We start from the raw sequence: 18,921 nt of genomic DNA on the forward strand, positions 1-18,921 counted from the left end.
CTAACCCTATTCTTATTCACCTTTTCCTATCATTGGCTGGAGTCTCTTCAGCTAGATCTGCAGGGCACTCCAACAATATGATTCACGCTTTCATTCTCTTGGCTCCATTCTTGGGAGATGCTGATACCAGCAGAAGCTGCAGAAATAGAGCAGCATTGGTTCTGTTTGATGCCTGGACTTGATTTTCAGCCCTGCCGCATAGGCATACTTTACACACAGTGAAGCATTGGGTCACTTCCCAGAGGGACAGCAAATCCCCTGGAAATGGTGTGTTTGTGTGTGTGTGTGTGTGTGTGTGTGTGTGTGTACAAACTTCAAGATTCTTCTGCTGCCATTTTATAGAGTAGGTGTGAAGATTATTGGAGTCCCTTAGCCAGTCTCTCAAATGGTCCTTTTAACATTTCTTCCTCTAAATCAGATTATGAGATTTCTTATTGTTGAAGTTGAAAAATCCTTTTAACTGATGAAAACCTTCCCTTTTTGTAGTTTCTTTACAGTGTATCCTTTTCTCTCCTATTCAGAACTGCTCTCTATTATCTCATGCCAATCCTTTATTGTAAAATGAGATCTTTTTTAATGTTTTTATTTTTTAATTGATTTCATTGGAGTGACATTGGTTAATAAAATTATATAGCTTCCAAGTGTACAATTCTATCTGTGTATTGTGAGTGTACCATGAGATCTTGAGTAAACAATTTGATATAATTTATCACAGATGTTGAGGTGGGCTTTAGTGTAAAAGAGGGCCGTGGGCAAAATTGTAAAGGTGGTTAAGTATTTGTTTTTTCCTTCCCTTCCTTTTCCCCCCAGTTTCTCTTTTGAAGCTCCAGGTTCTTCCCCCTACACCCAAGCCCTTCCTTTTGGGCCCCCGCCTCCCTTCAGTAGCAGTAGCTGAGATTGTAAAGAGATTTGATGTCTTTTTTTTCTTCTTTTTCACAATGGATCCCTTTATAAGAGTTAGAGACACATTCCAGCAGATCTTGTGAGCCACAAAGATCTGAAAACTAATGGCTTAAGTCAAGCTATTTACATGCTTTGTCTCCTATGTAAGAGACCCTGGAAGTGGGTGGCTGGTCCAAGACCTGGAGAGTGGTCCCACAGTGTCAGAGACCCAGATCCTCTCCCCTTATGCTGTGCGCTGCTTCCAGTCTTAGAAAAGCATGCTCCCTCCTAAACATACAATACAACATTTCCACTTGTATCTCAGCCAGGACCTAGTCCCACGCCACATCCAAGTGGCCGGGAGGCTGTTTAAGGCCTCTGCTGGTTGTAATGAGCCAGTAATGAACCCACCTAAAACACTGGGGCTCTTTTATCAAGGAACAGGGGGTATGACTGGACATAGAAGCAACTGGTAGTCTCTGCCATAGTTTCATTTTCATAATTCTAAAAATAATATACACATCCTATCTAATAAAGAGGGAATATGCAAATTGACCATCACATCATCACAAAGATGGCGGCACCCGCAGCCAGTAAGGAGGGACTATGCTAATTGACTGCCACGCCCTCAAATATGGTGGCACCCACAGCCACAAGATGGTGGCACCCAGTCCCCTCAGCCCTGCTGGGGTGGCAGGCGTGTGGCATGGCCGGGCCCACCCCCAGGCAGGTCCAGCCACTCCATGTGCCTGCCTCTGGAGTCCCCCAGTTCCCTCAGCCCCCCAGCTACCCAGGGCTGGCTCGAGGCACAGACAAGCCTCAGATGTCGGCTGCCAAGTGCCCAGAGCCGCCTGAGGCTCAGGCAAGCCTTGGATGGCAGCTGCCCAGCTGATGCTCAAGTTGTAGGCAAGCCTTGGATGGTGGCTGCCCGAGGCTCAGGTAACCAGGGCTGGCTGAGGCTTGCGCTGCTGGCAGTGGCAGCAGCAGAGGTGTGATGGGGGCATCACCTTCCCCTGATCACTGGGTTGCCTCCTGCCCCTGAGAGCTCCCAGACTGTGAGAGGGGGCAGGCTGGGCTGAGGAACCCCCTCCTCCAGTGCATGAATTTTCATGCACCGGGCCTCTAGTATAGTATAATCACACAGAAAACATGGAAAAGTATTCCTTCTCAGAGATAAAATCACTTAACATTGTGGTCTACTTTTTCAGTCTTTCTTTATCCCATTCCCATAACTTCAATTTTTATAGACTTGAAAGAAAAGTTGGATTATATATATATATATATATATATATGTAAATTATATGTATAATTTTAAAAATACATATAACCAAACTGGGCTCCTACTATGTAGAGTTTTTTTTCTCACAATTAAAATTTTATTGTATTTTCTCTAATGTTCTCTTTCTATCTATTCACCTTACTACTCATCCATCAATTCATCTTACTTTTTGAAGCATTTCAAAGTTACAGATATTAGTGACTTAAGACATAAGTACTTAAACATGCATAACAAACTGGAGTTTATTTTATTTGTTCTTTCTTTTTGTAAGTAAAATTAAATACAGTGAAATATACATATTGTACATTCAATTAGTTTACATAATAGTTTTAAACTTGCTGTTTTTGAGTGAAAATACCCCTGCTGTGTGATTAGTATATGAGGTCTCTGCATGTTAATAATGTAGATAAAAATAATTATTTTAATGGTTTGTATATACATTTATCCAATTCCTTAATGTTAGATATTTTGGTTGTCTCTAAGTTTTTACTATTTTAAACAACCCTGTGTTATTTTGTATCTATCTCTTTATCACTCTATTTTTCTTTCTTCTTTTTATCTAGAGCTTTGAGATTATACAGAGAATTTTACACAAGAGGCAATCTTAATATTTTTACCAGCCTTCCTGTCTGTTACTGGTTTCTAAAAATCTCCCTTTACTCTGCATTCTCATGGCTGAATTTTATTTATTTTGCTAGACAATTTATATTCTTTCTTTCTTCCATGTCTACTTTTAAAAATATGTTTTTATTAATTTCAGAGAGAGGGAGGGAGATGGAGAAAGGGATAGAAACATCAATCATGAGAGAGAAACATTGATTGTGTGCCTCCTGAAAACCCTCTACTGGGGATTGAGCCCACAACCAGGCATGTGCCCTGACTGGGAATCAAACCATGACCTCCTGGTTCATGGATCAAAGCTCAACCATTGAGCAACACTGGCCGGGCTTCCACGTCTATATTTTTATAGATAAAACTTAAGCCACTGTCAGATTTGTCTTCACTTACCTTTATCCAAATTGAAAGCCTGACTGTGTACTTAGTTATTTTGTTAAATCATATTGTCAGTGGATAATTCAAAGGCAACCATATTTGTATTTCTGTTTGGTAATAGGAATTTTATCTTTAGATACCAGTTTACTATAACAAGGGTACATGTTCTAAGGGCTTTCTGTCAATTTTATTTCCAAACATAAAATGACTTTGATAGATTCCTATTTTTGTTGTTGCTATCTACTTGGTAATGAAATTGTGACATTTCCTTTCATCTTAAAGCATTTGTTCTGGCAGCATCCAAAACCCTAAATTGTTTTCACACTTAAAAAACGTTTCCTTCTTTTCAAAGCAGCCCATTTCTGGAGTTCACACTATGTTTCCTTTATCATAGGCTCACTGTTCTGCACTGACACACCAGTTGGGACCAAGCGTATGAGGTCCAATAGCTCATTTTAGAGACGAGAAAACTAAATCCTAGAGATTTAGGGGCCTTGTTCGAATTTAGTTAAGATAACTCTTCCCGAATGTTAAACATGGTTGGGAAGTGCTCAGAAAGACTCAATTCTGTTTATTTGATGGATTAACAATCCTCACACAAAGAAACACACTATAATAATGTTTATTTGGTTTATTTTCTCAACCTTCCAGAAAAAAAAAAAAAGGATGTTTCCCAATATGTGATATAATTCAACATAGGAAAAAATTTGATCAATAACCAGTTTTTTTGGTTGGTTTTTGTTTTGCTTTAGAATATGGAAGGGAGGGAAAAAGAGGATTTTTGTTTAACATATGTTAAAAAATCTAAAAGTTCTCAACTTTACTTTCTCATACTTATGGATGGGATATAATGGTGAGCACAGCCACAGTTCCCACTTGCATGGGGCTTATTTACTAGTAAGGAGATAAACATTCTTTAAATCATCACACTGCTAAAAGCAGAATTACACACTAACATACAAGTTCAGAGAGAGAGAGAAACCCACGGGATATTGGATGGCAGTATCAGAAGAATTCTTTCTAATCAAGTGATGGGTGAGCTGAGTGAGTAGCGAACAATCATATAATGTCAGAACTAGTAGGATAACCTGTCTGCCCAACATAAAATGAAAATATAGAGCCCTTATTCAAAAACTATCAAGAATTCCAACATGTGACAGCAGAGCATTACCCCAATGAGTGTGGGCGGATGGCCCCCTGGGGCAGGTGGGAGGCAGCAAGCTCAGGGCCCTTCTTAGTGAGGGTCCCGGCACAACCGCCTGCATCGTGCCCCCATGAAGCTGGCCCTGTCTCGTATTTTCCTTGTGCCAAGCACTGTCCTAGGTACTTTACATTTACCAGCTGATGTAATCAATCATCACACTAACCCTGTGAAAACTAAAAAATAAAAATTATTCTGCCACTTGTTAAAGATGGCAAGGCAGACTTTATTCAGGGACTATTATAGTGGCGTTTGCAGTAGGGGAGAGAGATTGAGCTCAACTCCAAATTCAGCAAGGACAAGTGGAGATTTTAACAAAGATCAGGGAGGGCGTCCATGGGTGGAAAATCACCCAGAGGAAACATCAGGGCAAGGGGGAATTCTGGCTAGAAATCCTTGACAGGATTTTTGCTGAAGGTGGGCCAGGGTGATAAGATACCGAGAATGATGATATTCAGTAAAATGACCCAGAGGATTCTTTCTTTTTTTAAAAAAATATTTTATTGATTTTTTACAGAGAGGAAGGGAGAGGGATAGAGAGTTAGAAACATCGATGAGAGAGAAACATTGATCAGCTGCCTCCTGCACACCTCCTACTGGGGATGTGCCCGCAACCAAGGTACATGCCCTTGACCGGAATCGAACCTGGGACCCTTGAGTCCGCAGGCCGACGCTCTATCCACTGAGCCAAACCGGTTTGGGCAAGAGGATTCTTTCTAAAGCTGAACTTAGCAGGCCAACGACAGAGCCCAAGTGAGGCCAGTCACAAAGAGGACTCAGAGGAGCCAGACTCAAGTTTAGTCAAAGGTCACATAAAAGTATGAATATCCCCATTTAAAAAAAAAATTGTGGGTCACATTTTCCTGATTGTCTCCTTCTTCTTCTTTTTTTAAATTATATGCTGGCCAATGTGTATACATGGGAGAGACTGAAATAGGTAACATTTTCCCAGAAGAGCAATGGCCCTTTCTTCTGTCCCACTAGGATGAGGGGTGATGTCTTTGGTGGACTCCAGAGCTGAGATGGGTAGGGCTGGGCCGCACACGCCCACCAGTTTCAGTTTACCAGTGGTTCCCAAAGTTTTGCCCGTGGGCTCTGGTTCCTACCTCCAGTAGGCTTGACACCTAAGCACCTAGGAGTTTGTGGGGCTTTCCCTTGCCATCCCTTTCTGGCCCAGCTTTCCGTGCCTCTGCGTGGAGGTCTGCCTGGCTGCAGGTCCGCGGTGTTCCCAGCCTGGGATCCCGTGAAAGCCGGTGGAGAAGAATGGATGGCTCATGCGTCTTTTGGCTCTTCCTGGTTCCAATCAAATGCCAGCTTACGGATGGCTGTTAACATTCCAGTTTTTCCTCATTAACGCCCCCAAGCCCTTGACCTACAGCAGGTAGTGTCTTTGCCTGCCCTGCTCCCAGAGATCAAAGCAGCCGCTCTCTTTCCACCTGGAAAGGACTCACCCCTCTCTGTCTGTGACCATCTGCAGTCTAATTGGAAGAACTCTTTCCTTACTTCTTATCCTCATTTTTCATCGCTCCGACATTACTCTCCATGCTGTAGAAATGGATATTAGTTTACAGTCTTCCCTCCTCTTCTTTTCCCTCTGTGTCTAGTCCATCTGGACACTTCCTTCTGTGTTCTGATAGCATTCAGGGTGTTAACCAGGACCCTGACATTATTACTGGTCTGTGTTCCCCAATGAATTATAAACTCCCCAATGGCAAAAAATGCTCCTAGTACAGCGCCTGACATATGCATAGTAGGTGCTTAATATCTGTTACATGGAATAAGTTGCTTACTCTTTAATCATTCATCATCCACTTGTTCTTTTATCATTCATTAATCAGTTCATTCATTCAGCACTATAAAGTATCTACTGTTCCATGAATTGGGTAGAATACCAAGAAAAATGGTTCCTACCTGAAAGATAGGATTTCTGCTTTTAAGGGACTAGCAGCGTGTGTGTGTGTGTGTGTGTGTGTGTGTGTGTGTGTGTGTGTGTTTGTGTGTGTTATCTACTGACAAGCTTAGCAAAAAATCTTCTAATAGAGGCCTCCCCACTCCAGGCCTTACCTGCTATAATTCTGGGGCTCAGTTGGAGGTTAGAGTGTGGGTAGATGGCCCCATGGGGCAGTGGGCGGCAGCAAGGTGGGGAAATAGTCAGACTCCTGGGAGGGGAAGCCCTTGGGATCATGATAGGTCCCCATATAAACTGCCCATCCTTTGATTTTCTTCCTCCAGAAAAAAGCATTTTTAGTTTTTAGTAAATAAATTAAATTACAAATAACAACATTTATAATCACAAAACAATGAAATCAAAGATGTGAAAAAAGCATTCCCATCCAAAACCACTGCATATAAATTTAAAATTCAATTCCAAATTCTTTCTGTGTATATTTTTCATATATATTTGTCTATATTTATATCTATATATCTCTATCTATCCATCTATCTATATCTATTATCTATCTATCTATCTATCTATCTATCTATCTATCTATCTATCTATCTATATCTGTCATCTATCTATCTGCAACCGTGAGCCCCCTCCACTCCTCCTACGGCTTCAGCTGTGAGAGCACGGGGCCTGACAAGCACCCCCCTTCTGATGCCAGTGGAGTGCTGCCTTCTTACTGGTTTCCTCTTCATTGCAGATTTCTTTAAAACGCACCGCTAATATCATTGATAAAACTCTGTGCCTCTTTGCAGAGAGGTTGGGGCAACGGTGTTTGAATGCTCAGCAGAGCTTTTTCTATTCACTTAAGAAATGGAACAGAAGGTTTTTGATGAGGTAGGATTAGGCGTGATGAGTGCTGGTGGTGGCTGCTGTGGGCCAGGAGGAAGGGACTTCCCTAATTCTGATGCCTCAGTTCTGAGATTTCGGTTAGCATGCCAACCTCCTTTACAGAGCCTGAGGTGTGGAGCCACTAATTTCCGGATGCTGATACTGTTTCCCGTTGTTCTTGGGGATTTCAGGTGCTGAGCTGTGAGCTACTAAATTAGTGCGATGCTGCCTTCCTTGGGCACCTTGGAAAATCCTCTCCCTGTGACTGTGACACTTTCTGAGAATCTATTTGACCAAATCTTTCCTACTAGGCTCAAGAAAACTGAACATATCCTTATTTTTATGAAGGCAATAGTGAATTTTAAAAGTTATTCTTGCCAAATCAAAACAAATCAACATATGTTGCTTTAGTACAACTCTATTTCTTTACTAAAAGCTCTATAGTGAAATGTAAGCAACTCTTGATGTTCCACTGGAAAAGCAGTTTTGAGATATATATATATATATATATATATATATATATATATATATATATATATATATATTACCTGTATGCATATAGCATATGTTGGACAAGATTTAAATCCTGATCTGCCCTTGCCATTTAAGGACCTATAATACTAAACCTAATGACCCATAATACTTATATTATAAAGATGATGCAGACATGTTCATTATAACCACTAAATACACAAATTCAGAAAGTAACTTAATTTTGTGGTGAATTGTTAATAAGCCTGTATTCAAATAAGCTACATGAGGGCGGGAATTTTTTTTTTTGTCCATTTTTGTTCCCTGTTGTATCCCCAGTGGGTCTGGAACAATGCTGGTACACAGTAGGACTCAATAAACATTTGTTGAATAAGTGAATGGAATATATACAGTCTCCAAAGTCATTACAAAGAATCAAAACACTTATTTCAATAATGCTGTCATTGTTCAAACTATTTTATGGAAGGAACTTTTCTTTGGGAATTTCTTTTGAGACTACTTCCATTTTTTTACAGTCACACTTCAATTTTTGGATCAAATCAATGCACACTGAACGAGTTTACTTATGTTATTTATCAGGCATGGATCCAAATAACTTTCTCACTTTATTCTCAAAGGGTGAATTTACCATCCTTGAGGTTATTAAAAGAACGCCACAGGTTCTGAAAGCAATTCTCTGAGAGGCATACCAAAATGTTTGCATTAATAAAACTTCATTGGAAAAAGTGTCTAACTTCCTGAGATGAATACCTTGAAGGGAATAGAACGCATTTGATTTATTCTTGTGTGTTTGATAAAAAATCAATTCCCTTCCTCATATTTACATTATACTCCTGGAAAGAGCTTAAGTGCTTTTGATTGAGTAAAGAAAGAGGCATAGAAATTGTTTGTTCTTTACTACCACTCTTCTAAAGATGGTAAGCTGGCTGAGAATAGGAGCTATTTCTTTCTTTTTGATCACATTTTCATTCATTTAACTCAGTTTTATTCACTTTCAGAAACCCCAGAATCTTTCATTTCTCTGTTTCACAAATTATTGGTTTAAATCCCAAATAACACATGACTATTTTAAAATAATTCACATTATATAGATTTATATAGAGTAAAATGTTATAGTCTATTAGGAACAAAGACAGCAGATTCAATGTATAGCCACAACTCAAATCCCACCACAATGAAAACAAAGGGACTTTTCCCTCCAAGCATTTCTCTTTTGAACTATACCACACTAATGAAAATGTGCTTAAAATAAAATGTAAAAGAATTAGTGAATTGTTACAAAAGGAATGCCATGTAACCATTACCTAAATCAAGAAAGTAAGCATTGCCAATACCTTAGAAGTTCCCTCGGGGACCCGTTCTTTCCCTTTCCTTTTCCTTCTCACTAAATATAACTGATATCCTCCTATTTTTTGTGGTAATCACTTTCTTGCTTCTTCCTGTACTTTTCCATCTTAGTAGGCATCTACAAGCACCCTGGATTAGTTTTGCCTAGTTTTGAATTTTACAGAATTATACATAAGGCATGTCTGATCCCTTTCAGTCAGAATTATGTTTGAGATTTACTCATGTCATTGATCTTTGTTGTGTAGAGATCCATTGTATGAATCGATCACAATTTATTCTACTGCGGATGAACATTAGGGTTGTTTCAGTTTTGAGTTATGATTAGGGCTGGTTTGAACATGCTTGCACATGCCTCTTAGTGCACACATGCATGTATGCCTTTTGGTATATAGCTAGTAGTGGACTTGTTGGGTCAGAGGAACACTCCCAAAAATGTCCTAAGAGTTTTGGTTACTCTATCTCTTTGTCAACAGTGGGTATTTTTAATCTTTAACATTTTTGTATTCTGGTGGGTGTATAGTCTTCCAACTTTGTCCTTACTTTTCAAAGTTATTTTGGTTATTCTAGGTCCTTTGCATTGCATATGAATTTTAAATCTGCTTGTCAATTTCTACAAAAATATCCTGCTGGAATTTTTAATGGGAATGCATTGAATCTGTAGATCAATTTGAGGGAGAATTAACATCTATTATTATCATGTATTTTTCTTTTACATATGTTATATATCCTATTTCATATACTATTATTTTTGTTTAATCAATTATGAAAAATATTTATTGTTTGTATTGAGATACAATTAATATATCACAAAACTGACCATTTTAAGGTGTACAATTCAGTGGTTTTTGCATAATGTTGGATAATCATCATCACTATCTATTTTCATCACCCCAAAGGGAGCCCCTTAACTGTTAGGAATCACAAATTATCTTTGAAAGAGATAAAAATGTTATATGTTTCTTAACATAGGCATTTTTTTTCAGTGTTCTTATTTGTGTAGATCCATATTTCCATCTGATATCATTCACCTTCTGCCTAAAGCACATCCTTTAGCATATCTTAGAATGTGGGTCTGATCGTGATGAATTTATTCAGCGATTTTATGTTTGTAAAAGCTTACTTTGCCTTACTTTTTTGAAAGTTATTTTCGCTTGGTATAAAATTCTAGGTTAATAATTTCCTTTTCTTTTAGTACTCTAAAGATGTTACTTCATTGTTTTCTTGCTTGCAGTTTGCAGTGAGAAATCTGTTGTCATCCTTTTCTTTGTTCATTTCTGTATATAACACATCTTTTAAAATCTGGCTGCTTTTACTTATTATTATTTTTAAAATATTTTTATTGATTTCAGAGAGGAAATGAGAGGGAGAGAGAGAGAGAGAAACATCAATGATGAGAGAGAATTATTGATTGGCTGCCTCATGCACACCCCTTACTGGAGATTGAGCCCACAACCTTGGCATGTGCCCTGACTGGGAATTGAACCATGGCCTCCTGGTTCATAGATTAACACTCAACCATTGAGCAACACTGGCTGGGCACTTATTTTTTATTTTTTAAAATTTTCAGTTATGGTTAACATTCAATATTTATTAGTTTCAAATGTACAGAATAATGCTTAGACATTTATTACTGATGGGTCTAGTACCCACCTGGCACTGTACATAGTTATTATAGTATTACTGACTACATTCCCTTTGCTGTATTTTATTCCCTGTGACTATTTCATGACTACCAATTTTTACATCTTAATCCCTTTACCTTTTTCACCCAGCCTACCAAAGCCCTCCCCTCTGACAACCACTTGTTTGTTCTCTGTATCTATGAGTCTGTCTCTGTTTTGTTTGTTCATTTATTGTTTTTTAGACTCCATGTATAAATGAGGTCATATGGTATTTGTCTTTCTCTAACCTTTTACTTAGCATAATACGCTCTAGGTTCATCCATGTTGTTGAAAATGGCAGGATTTCATTCTTTTTTATGTCCAAGTAATATTTCATTCTATACATATGCTGCACCTTCTTTATTCAATTGTCTGTCCGTGGACACTTAGGATGCTTCCATATCTGGCTATTGTAAATAATGCTGCAGTGAATATATGGGTGCATATATTCTTTTGAATTAGTGTTTTGGGTTTCTTCAGATATATACCCAGAAGTGGAATCTCTGGGTCGTAAGGCAGTTCCATTTTTAATTTTCTGAGGAACCTTCATACTATTTTCCATAGTGGCTGCACTAGTCTGCATTCCTACCAACAGAATATGAAGGCTCCCTTTCTCCTCATCCTCACCAACACTTGTTGTTTATTAATTTATTGATAATAGCCATTCTGACAGGTGTGAGGTTATATTAAAATTTGATGAAAATTAACAATTTGATTATAATATACTTTGGCATAGTTTTCTTTCTGTTTCTTATGCTTGTGTTTCTTTGAGCTTCTTAGGTCTATGGATTTTCATCAAATGTAGAAATTTGATCATTGTTTTTTCAAATATTTTTTCTTCCTTTTTTCTCCCTTTCATTTTTTGATGGGACCCCGGTTACATATATATTAGCATCCACAGAACACGAATGCTCTTTTACTTTTGGAATTTTTTCTCTGTGTGTTTCATTTTTGAATGTTTTTATTAGGATGTATTCAAGTTAACTAATCTTTTATCCTATCTTATCTAATTTTCTATTGATCCCATCTAGTATGTGTTCCTCTAAGACATTGTAGTTTTCATCTCCAAAATTCAGTCTGTCTTTAAATATGTTTCATGTCTATATTTAATTTTTGAACATAAGGAACCGTTATAGTAACTTTAATTTTCTTGTTTGCTATTACTATCTTGTGGTAATGCTGCATATATTTTGAACTATAGCAAGACATTATTTTTCTTTTATGATAATTGTTTACAGACTCAATATTCATTCAGATTTACACATTTACTATTTTCCTAGTTTGCTATTTAACATTTTTTTTTGCAGTATGATTTAAATCCTAGAAGTATTTAATTTTGCTAATGGCTGACTTTATCAGTCTATTTCCTTTAGGCCCTGAGTCTTGCTTAGGAAGGTCTTCCCAAACCAAGATTATAAGAATAGTGTTGGCGAGTTTTACCTGTATTTTTATAATTTGATTTTTTAATATTTAGACTCTTTTTAAAATTTTATTTTATTATTTAAAGTATTACAAAGAGTAGTACATATATCTCCATTTTTCCCCCATTGACCTTCCCCTACCCTCCTGGCACATGTCCCCCTGCCCCCCGCCCAGTGTCTTGCATCCATTGGTTATGCTTATATGCATGCTTACAAGTCCTTTGGTTGATCTCTTACTCCCCCCGCCCCAACCCTCCCCAGCCTCCCCACTGTAGTTTGACAGTCTGTTCAATGCTTCTCTGCCTCTGTATCTGTTTGTTCATCAGTTTATAATGTTCTTTATTATCCATAAGTGAGTGAGATCATGTGGTATTTTTCTTTCACTGACTGGCTTATTTCTTCTTTTTTTAAAAATATTTTTTTATTGATTTCAGAGAGGAAAGGAGAGGGAGAGAGAGATAGAAACATCAATGATAAGAGAGAATCATTGATTGGCTGCCCCCTGCACGCCCCCCACTGGGGATCGAGCCCGCAACCCAGGCATGTGCCCTTGACCAGAATCAAACCTGGGACCCTTCAATCTGCAGGCCAACGCTCTATCCACTGAGCCAAACCAGCCAGGGCATGACTGGCTTATTTCAGTTAGTATAATGCTCTCCAGTTCCATCCATGCTGTTGCAAATGGTAAGAATTCCATCCTTTTTATAGCAGCATAGTATTCCATTGTGTAGACGTACCACAGTTTTCTGATCCACTCATCTGCTGATGGGCACTTAGGCTGTTTCCAAATCTTAGCTATTGTAAATTGTGCTGCTATGAACATAGGGGTGCATATATCCTTTCTGATTGGTGTTTCTTGGGGTATATTCCTAGAAGTGGTATCACTGGGTCAAATGGGAGTTCCATTTTTAGTTTTTTTAGGAAATGCCATACTGTTCTCCACAGTGGCTGCACCAGTCTGCATTCCCACCAGCAGTGCACGAGGGTTCCTTTTCCTCCGCATCCTCTCCAGCACTTGTCGTTCGTTGATTTGTTGATGATAGCCATTCTGACAGGTGTGAGGTGGTACCTCATTGTTGGATCCAGATTTATTGTTCTATATTGGGTTAAGAAAAGGATCTGACTTAATTTTTTTCTAGGTGATTAGCAAATTGACTCACCACTGTTTATTGAATATCCTCTTCCTCTGATTTGAAATATAACCTCTTATATAATTGTTTTCTTATAAACACAGGTCTTCTATTTTCCAGCGCCAATGCCCCAATTATATTAATTACTGTAATATGCAATAATTAACAGGGAACTACAGTGTGACAAAGCTATTGCCTTGTGTTCTATAATGATAGTCATTGCCATTGGAGAGAAATCTAAAGCTTCTGGCTCAATTAATGAGAAACAGCCTTACAGCGACAAGCAGCAAGGCTCTCTGGACAGCACTGTGACGTAGGTAAAAGAGATGGTCCTTCTCCTTCCTTCTGAACAGGCTTTTCAGATCTTTGGCACTTCAGGGTCTTCATGCAATAGCAGGCTACACAGGGCTCTTCCCCAGGCGGCTCTCTTGGGGCCAATATCTGTTTCTCTAAGCCTACTTTTTTTTTTCTTTTTTTAAAATTGTTTGAAGTATTACAAATAGTAGTACATATGTCTCCTTTTTTTCCCCCCTATTGACCTCCCCTGGCCTCCCCTTCCCCCCAGTACATGCCTTTACCTGCCCCCCGCCCCACAGTGTCTTTTATCCATTGGTTATGCTTATATGCATGCGTACAAGTCCTTTGGTTGATCTCTTACAGCCCCCGCCCCCAACCTCCTCTGCCTTCCCGCTGTAGTTTGACAGTCTGTTCAATGCTTCTTTGCCTCTGTATCTATTTTTCCCCCGTTTCTTTCCTTTAAAAAATCTTGCCTCTGCAGACTAGAAATAAACATATAATAACAAAAAATGTTTGAGTCTCAATTTCAATGTCCAACAGTTCCTTAAGTGTACATCTAAGCCTATTTTTAAACCAACTCCTCCAAATTCTACTCTCATCTGGTCTATATTGGAAAGACTCTGAGAAAAGAATTTATACTTCAGTATCGATGACTGAACTGACAGAGGTGTGATGCAGTCATGGGAAATGTGTGGCTTAATGTCCACGCACAGCCTTCTGCACCTGGAGCGAGCAGTCGCGGTGGACTTTGGTTTTGCTGATCCTGGGTTTGACCTGGATCAGCACTCCAGCAGTCGCTAACCATCGATCAGAATTGGTATGTGGGTTGGAATTAGTTTTCAATCCCTAGAATAATGTTTTCTTTTCTCAGGAGAAGCATGCATTGAAGAAATGGAGCCACAAGGGTAGCTGTATTAGCTTCCTAGGGCGACTGCAACAAAGCTCACAAGATGTAGTGGCTCAAAGCAACAGAGTCATGCTTTCTCCAACAGTTCTAGGGAGGAGTCCTTCCTCCCTTGCCTCATCTAGCTTCTGGTGTTCGCTGGCAAGCCTTACATTTCTTGCCTTTACGTACATCAAACTGATCACACGGCCACCTTGTCCCTGTGTTTCTTCACACTGGTTTCCCTCTATGTGTGCCTCTATCCATGTCCAAATGTCCTCTCTTTTTTTTTTTTTTATAAGGACACATCATATTAGAGCTTACTGTAATGACCTCATTTTAACTTGATTGTCTCTGCAAAGAATCTATTTCCAAATAAGTTCACATTCTGAAGTACTAATCCATATATGAATTTTGGGTGACACCAGTCAACGTGTAACAGTGGTACTCAAAGTTGTGGGTGGAAAACGCGGCATCTACATGTTAGAGCAGCCCTGCCAGGGTCAAGCAGTCCTGTATTAAAAACACAACATTGCCTGATAGTGAAGGAGCAGTGAAGACAGCTTTTATCTTTTCTGTGGTTGAAGAGATTCTGGGCTGAGAGTCACAATTCAAAATTAAACCCTTTACAATTTCCAGAGGATTTAACAAGATTGTCTCATCTTTGTTCTTATTTAGATCTATTTTAAAGGGATTTGGAGGCATTGTATATCGCTTGCTAAATTTTCCCCATGCCTTTTCACTGTAGACACAGCAAGGCATATAAGATCTACATCGGAGCACAGCCGCACATTTCTAGGAAAGGTGTTTGTTCATTGTTTTTAGTGAACCTGGAAAGTTTTTGAGCTTATGAAAGAAGAATCCGGTTCTGTTGTATTGACTTTTTGGTATCACAAATTATAGGCCAACTGAAATTTATGAGCACAGACTCAACGTGCTTCGTGTGTGATTTGAGTTCATCTGTGGGAAATGAACAGAGGCAGGAAGTAAATTATGAGGTAAGGAGTAGTATTCAGTAGGCATTCGTGAGAGTTCTTGGTCAGCAGATTAGCTGATTCATGGTTAAACAAAGAATTTATTAGAATGAGCTTTATGAGGGATTAGCTTTTTATTGCTCGCATGAAATAGGTATAATCCAATTCTATTATTAGTGCAGAACAAATGTGCTAAGTCTTGAAAGGTGTGCTCATCCAAGAATGAATGAGAATTGTTCTTGAGGTCAAATTCCTTTAGTGCTATTTGGGAAAATGTGTCAGGTGACTAATCAGACACCTGCGTGATGCCACCAAGCTACTTGTTGTTTCTTTATTGGTTAAAAATAAATTCAATATTGTTTCTTTATTAAGGAAATCATGACAGAAGGGCATTGTCCCTTAAACACAACAGTACAGGGAGGTCTCTTATTTTGCAGCTATTTCTATGGGCAATTAACTTACACAGTTGTTTGGCTGCTAGCAGGAAGGGAGACTGCATGGCACAGTGGGAGTGCAAGCACTGGGAGTTACACAGTCTTAAATCCAGCTTTCAGTGCCATCTCTTTGCTCTCATGAGCACAATTCTTAATCTGGGGAACCTCAGATGTCTCACTTTTTATCTCCTTATTTAATTTAATTTATCGTTTGAAATAATAATCGTTTTTACTGAGGTACAATTGGCCTATAACATTATATTAGTTTCATGTATACAATATAATGATTCCATATTTGTATATGTTGCAAAATGATTACCACATGTCTACCACCGGACATAGTTACAAAATCTTTTTCTTGTGATAAGAACTTTTAAACTCTATTCTCTTAGCAACTTTCAAATATGCACTGCAGTAGTATTAACTATAGTCACTGCTCTGTACATTACTTGCCCATGACTTATTTATTGTATAGCTGGAAGTTTACACTTTTGACCCCCTTTATCCATTTTACCTGCTCCTACCCTGCCTCTGGCAACCACCAATCAGTTCTCTGTATCTATGAGTTTGTTTTCCTAAAATTAAAAAAATACATATATACTAGTTTCAGGTGTACAATAAATGATTATACATTTATATAACTTATGAAGTGATCATCCTGATGAATCTAGTATTCATCTGACATCATACACAGTTATTATAATATTATTGAGATGTCTCACTTTTTATTTTTTTAAATTTCTTTTTATATTAAAACTCTGGTTTTATCTTTTTGGTTATAATAGCCAAGTTTGATGTTTATTTCTTCTCAGAGCAAAGACACACTTCTCTCTCATTGGCCTGCTACATTTGGTTACCCAAGACAGCCACCGATATGAAAGGAGAGGGGAGGGGGTGAAACCATTGCTGTGGGACAGCCCACCGGTTGGTCCTTGCCATGGGCACTGATGATTCCACGACAGCCCAGGAGTAAACGATGGGTGTGTCCCTCCCTGCAGTCAGGTGTGCCTCCCTGTACCTCCCAGTGCTCCAAGAGCTGTCATTCAGGTCACCTGGCTCAGCCCACACCTCAACCCCATTTCTGTTCCCTTTCCTCCTGGGCTGCTCCTGACGATGGACTCTGATTAGGCCCTTCTTTCTACACAAGCCTTCGACCACAAGACAAAGACATACTTGCTACCTTCAAACCATAACAGGCAGGTAAAATCGAGCCAAAAACATTGGGAAATCTCATAACCTTCCTAGTCACATCTGGTGACCAGGTGTTTTCTGCTCACAGTCCATATGGTGGTAACTATTTTTAAACATAAAGTGTACATTATGGTACGTTAGTAAAGAGCACGTTTCTCCAGCTGCACCACGAGGACATCAACTTGTTTCGCTCTCCTGGTTTAAGGATCACCCAAAGGCTCAAGCTTGAACCCTGTGCAGCTGGTTAGCTTTTGTGCTCCCTGACCAAGCTTAGCCAAGTCACTCCCCAAGAGGACCACGCCCTAAAGTATTGACAGGTCAGCATCATCTATCCATCACTGCCACAGAAAAAGCCCACCCTCCCTGGAAGCATTATCCACGTATGTATTTCTGCACATTAAACAAAAGCCACTAGCAAATCTGAAACAACTCGGCTAAACTTGGAGTTACACGTCCTTTATTTCCAATTATTGAGTGTGCTCCACAACCTGAGCCCCTTCCACATTCTGCATCAGTGAATCCCCCAGCACTTGTGAACCAATGCATCCTCGCAGCCAATTTCCAGCAGCCTATTGCTGCATTCTTCCCAGCGAGTAACTTCCCCGTTCTCCACCACCACAAACTTCCACGCCACCACTGTATCTGCCGGGAGGGAGACAGAACGAGACCAGAGCCCCCTGAGCTGTACTGGAGCGGGAGGTAAGAGGTCCACCTCCCAAGCCTCTCATGGTCTCCAGTTACTGCAACGAACTCCCCCCGAGTGCTTGTGATGTAATGGACCTGGAACCTCATACTAACTTGCTGAGGCTCTGAAGTCATCACTACTATCTGTTTTGTCTTTACATCCACTTCCTGACCACTTGCTTCCACAAGAGTGTTTCTGCCATAGTCCGTTCCCTGGTTCAGGCTTAACGTTGGAGCCTCAACACTGCACCCAAACCGGTATCTCCCCAAGATGAGTGCCTGGACACCATCTCCCAGTCCTCCGAGTCCTGTCTGTCCAACTGGGCAAGGCTCACGTCGTCTTTACTGCTGTCCACGAACAGGTTGCTAGAAGGCAATGTCTCTGCTAAACATGGAGCTGCTTTAGCAGTAGCTCTTGTCCTTTTGGAATCCCCATTCTCCAATACGAGATTCATGACTTTCATTGCCTCAAGCGTCTATATAGCCTCCGGTCGCAGAAGTAGCTAGAGATTGTGTGTCTGGACACCATCCAAAAGGAGCATGCTGTATAGAATTGTCATGGTCACCATGTTCTCCAGGAGGACTCTGCAGTCTCCACGCTGCTTCCTGCACGCTGCCGGGGCCTTTGGTCTCTGAGACCAAACACCCATTGCTTTCTTGAAGATGCTCTGGGTTGGTGATCGGCTCCCGCCTGGAAGGTCCCCGGCTCAGTCCGCTGCCGCCTCTCTGATGGCCTCCGGGTGACGCAGCCTTTCCCAGAGCAGCGTCCTCCTCCTGCTCCGCGTCCCCCTTCTTTCCCTTGTCCCGCAGCAGCCAGATCAAAAGCGCTCCAGCCAGACCCCCTCCCACCAGCAGGGCGGACCAGGCGGTGCCCATGGCTGAGAGGCCGCAGCTCGGGACACGATGGCAACAGGGACCAGGGCTCAGGTCACGAACGCAAAGCCTAGATGTCTCACTTTTTAAATGCAGGCAATGATACCGCTCTTGAAGAATTGTGAGGATTGCATTATATTATCATTGTAAAGTGCCTGGCCCCAGATTAATTTTGTAATAAAATTAGTTTTCTATCCTCTCAAATCCCATTTTTTGGTTACATGATCATGTGACTTGATTTCTATCATTTTAAACTAAAACCCAGCTCCAATTGGAGGCAATTCTCATTTCTGCCCCATGAATCCATAGAAGAGGTCACTGTTGCAGTTGTGTTGGTTAAGCGCTTTTAAAAAGTATATATATTTTTATTGATTTCAGAGAGGAAAGGAGAGGGAGAGAGAGA

At 40.0% G+C, this 18,921-nt stretch overlaps 1 pseudogene across 1 annotated transcript; it reads right to left on the reverse strand.

Annotated features, from left to right (window-relative positions):
* Nucleotides 1–17,472: 17,472 nt before the first annotated feature.
* Nucleotides 17,473–18,521, reverse strand: LOC308244623 (starch-binding domain-containing protein 1-like; annotated as a pseudogene). The gene has a single exon. The product of its transcript is annotated as a starch-binding domain-containing protein 1-like (transcript).
* Nucleotides 18,522–18,921: the final 400 nt, after the last annotated feature.

The sequence above is a fragment of the Plecotus auritus genome (genome assembly GCF_963455305.1).
Source record: "Plecotus auritus genome assembly, chromosome: 3".
NCBI lineage: Eukaryota > Metazoa > Chordata > Mammalia > Chiroptera > Vespertilionidae > Plecotus > Plecotus auritus.